Raw genomic sequence first — 4,278 nt, forward strand, 5'->3', positions numbered from 1 at the left:
ACCACGCCCGGCTAATTTTTGACTTATTGTAGAGATGAGGTCTCACCAAGTTGCCCAGGCGGGTTTCGAACCTGCGGGCTCAGACAATCTACTCACCTCAGCGTCCCAAAGCGCGGGATTATAGGCTGAGCCACCGAGCCCAGCTCCAATGATTTATTATAACTAAGTTTTGTGTTAGTTTTGTGTTATACTAGTTGCAGGCTAGTGTAAGTGTTAGGGGGTGCAGCTAAGTTAGGATGTTAGGTTGGAGGTATTAAGGGTGTATTAAGGGTTCATCAGGATCATCTGTGCTCTATCCTTGACTCCCTGGAAGAACCAAGTAATTTAGGTCACGAGCAAAGAGGAAGGCCAAGAGAATGTGACATTTCTTACTTGGGGTCACCTTTTCCATCTTTCAGAAGAAAAGTGCAGTGTACTTCTCCTATGGTGAGATTAGGGGTAGCTGGGCACGGTGGCTCACACCTGTAATCCCAGCTGAGGCAAGAGAATTGTCTGAGTCCAGGAGTTCAAGACCAGCCTAGGCAACTTGGTGACACCTCATCTCTACAGTAGACCAAAAAACTACCTGGGTGTGGTGGCACCTGCCTGTGGTTCCCGCTACTTGGGAGGCTGAGGAAGAAGGATCACCTGAGTCCAGCAGGTCGAGGCTGCAGGTGCATTCCAGCCCGGGCAACAGATTGAGACTCCTACTCAAAAAACAAAAAAAAACAAAAAAAAAAGGCCAGGCTCGGTGGCTCAGCCTATAATCCCACGCCTTTGGGAGGCTGAGGTGAGTGGATTGCCTGAGCCCACGGGTTCAAGACCTGCCTGGGCAGCGAGACCTCATCTCTACAATAAATCAAAAAATTAGCCGGGCGTGGTAGCGCGGGCCTGTAATTCCAGCTACTCGGAAGGCTGAGGCAGAAGGATCGCAGGAGCCCAGCAGGTCGAGGCTGCGGTGACAGAGTGAGACTCCAACTCAAAAAAAAAAAAAGTTCTATGTTATTTAGGAATGAGGTTATACACCCAGTTACAGACACATGGGCAGGACTGAAGTCAGAAAACACTTGTCATATGACTTTAACCTTTAGCACGATTATTTTGATGGCCCTATTTTTTAAAAATTTATTTTGTAAATACATCAGTATCCTCAAAACTGGAAAAGTCCCTAGCTCCGGAGCCCCTTCTCCACCTCCCACTCTTTGGTTCCGGCGGGTCTCTCTCCAGCACCCTTAGCAGCCGGGTAGGGCCTTCCCTTCCCCCACGCACACCCCTCCCCCACGACTTTCAGGTTCCCTGTTGGGGCCATCAATTATCCATGAGCTGTAAGTCGGCTGCTGCTTCGACTGGAGGCTGAAGTGCTGATGAAATATTCAAGGATCGCAACTCTCAAGTTCCGTGGGGGCCGCGGGATGGGCCTGAGAAGACTGGATTAAAGTCCAAGGCCGGGGCCGCTGAGTCCTGCCCAGGTTCCCACGCAGGAGACCCGGGAGGCAGAGGGGGCGGAGGGCAGGGTGGGGCGGGGTCTCTTTGCATAATCGATTACCCGGTGTGGGCGGTGCCGTCAGGCCGCACTTAGGAAGCGAGGCCTAGGTTGCCTTGCAAGGCCGCCCACCCTTCCCTAAGCACCCCCAATCCCCATTTCAGAGTTTTCCTGAAGTCACACCTCAGGCTGGCACCGTTGAGCCTGCAAAATCGGTTCTCATTTCCTCTCCCACTGCAGCCACCTTCTTGGCTGGGGCGCAGAGCCCTTGGTTGGTGGGGGAGGTGGTGGGCTGGCTGACTGGCCAGAGACAAAGGTTCAAGTCCCAGCCCTGCCAGAAATGTGCTTGCGTGACCTCAGGGAAGTTCCTCTCCTGGCTCCAGCCTCAGTTTCCCCATGTGAAGGAGGAAAAGGGGGCTCTGCTTAGGCTGTTCCCCCTTCCTCTTGCTCTGCAGTTGCACCACCTTGTGCATCTGTCTGTCTCTGCGGGAAGGGCTCACACTTTCCCTAGCTTGTGCAGGGAGGGAGAGGTGGGCAGGCTGCTAAGCCGGGTGGGGCTCCAGTTGTGTCAGGCTGTGCAAGGAGTTGCCCAGACCAGAAGCAGGAAACGGGGTGACTCAGGTAGCAAGGGCCCGCTCCCCCTTTCCTTCTCCCTCCACCCCAAACTACTCAGGAGTTGCTCAGACAGCCCATCAGACCTGCTTCAGAATGCAGGCCCTGGAATTGTACTTTGGGGACAACCCTGGGACCCAAGGGGTCCTGATACCCTCCTGCCCCTGTCCTTCCTGGCCACTGCTATCTCACCCTGGCCTGTACTATTTCTGGCCACTGCTATCTCTGTTGTCTTGCCTCCTGTTTTCCTTTGACATTCCATCCCCACCCACAGGCTTTGCAGTGAAGTGTCACTCCAGCTACCTCTATAATTAAGAGTCACACGCCCACATGACAGGCTGTGGCCAGCCCCTGCCTCTAGGCTCCTCCCCGGATACCAGCAGCCCACGCCTGCTCCCTTCTCAGCTCTGGTCGGCTGTGTGTGGCAGCCTGGTAGGGCCCTTCTGCAGCTGTCCTCCCCCCTGGGGTCCTCCTGAGCAAGTGGACAGAGGCCAGTGGGCAGAGGCAGGGGTACAGTGGAGGCCCACACACCACAGACCTAAACAAGTTACAGAGCGAGCTGGGCATGATGGCTCAAGCCTGTCATCCTAGCACTTTGGGAGCGGAGGCGAGAGGATTGCCTGAGCCCAGAGGTTCGAGACCAGCCTGGGCAACTTGGCGAGACCTCGTCTCTACAATAAATGAAAAAAATTAGCCTGGCATGGTGGTGTGTACCTGTAGTTCCAGCTACTTGGAAGGTTGAGAGGAAGGATCGCCTGAGCCCAGCAAGTCCAGGCTGCAGTGATAGTGAGTGTGCCACTGCCCACCAGCCTGGGTGACAGAGTGAGACTCCAATTTTAAAAAAAAATGAGCTGGGCTCGGTGGCTCAGCCTGTAATCCCAGCACTTTGGGAGGCTGAGGTGAGTGGATTGCCTGAGCCTGCAGGTTTGAGACTCACCTGGGCAACTTGGCGAGACCTTGTCTCTACAATAAATAAAAAATCAGCCAGGCGTGGTAGTGCGTGCCTGTAGTTCCAGCTACTTGGAAGGCTGAGGTGGAAGGATCGGTGGAGCCCAGCAAGTCGAGGTTGCGGTGGCCAGGAGCGGCCACTGCACTCCAGTGTGGGTGACAGAGTGAGACTCCAACTGAAAAAAAAAAAAAAAAAAAAAAGGCCAGGCGTGGTGTTTCAGCCTGTAATCCTAGCACTTTGGGAGGCTGAGGCAAGAGGATTGCCTGAACCCAGGAGTTTGAGACCAGCCTGGGCAATATGGTGAGGCCTCATCTCTACAATAAATCACAAAAACTAGCTGGGGTCGGGTTGGGTGGCTCAGCCTGTAATCCCAGCACTTTGGGAGGCCAAAGCAAGTGAATTGCCCGAGCCTGCGGGTTGGAGACCAGGCCTCCTCTCTACAATTAAAAAAAAAAATTGCCGGACTCGGTGGTTCAGCCTGTAATCCCGCGCCTTTGGGAGGCTGAGGTGAGTGGATTGCCTGAGCCCGCGGGTTCGAGACCCTCCTGGGCAACTTGGCGAGACCTCATCTCTACAATAAATCAAAAATCAGCCAGGCGTGGTAGCGCATGCCTGTAGTTCCAGCAACTTGGAAGGCTGAGGCAAAAGGATCGCCGGAGCCCAGCAGGTCGAGGCTATGGTGGCCGGGAGCGGCCATTGCACTCCAGTCTGGGCGACAGAGTGAGACTCCAACTCAAAAAAAAAAAAATAAAAAAATTAGCCTGGCGTGGTAGCATGCGTCTGTATTTCTAGCTACTTGGAAGGCTAAGGCAGAAGGATTGCTGGAGCCCAGCAGGTCGACACTGGGGTGGCTGTGAGCTTGCCACTACACTTCAGCCTGGGCGACAGAGTGAGATTTCAACACACATACACACACACACACACTATATATATATATCTGTTTTACATAGATATGTTACTCAACCAGATGTAGTGCTCACACCTGTAATCCCAGCACTTTGGAAGGCTGAGGCTAGAGGATTGCCTGAGCTCAGGGGTTCGAAGACCAGCCAGGACAACTCAGCGAGACCTCATCTCTACAAAAAAAAAAAATTAACCAAATGTTGTGGCACATGCCTGTAGTCCCAGCTACTTGGAAGGCTGAAGTGGAACGATCACCTGAGCCCAGCAGGTCCTGGCTGTGGTACCTGTGATCATGCCGCTGTACTCTAGCCTGGGTGACAAAATGAGACTCCAACTAAAAAAAAAAAAAAAG

This window comes from Carlito syrichta, unplaced genomic scaffold (genome assembly GCF_000164805.1).
Source record: "Carlito syrichta isolate Samal-C Ts95f unplaced genomic scaffold, Tarsius_syrichta-2.0.1 Scaffold314793, whole genome shotgun sequence".
NCBI classification, from domain to species: Eukaryota; Metazoa; Chordata; class Mammalia; order Primates; family Tarsiidae; genus Carlito; species Carlito syrichta.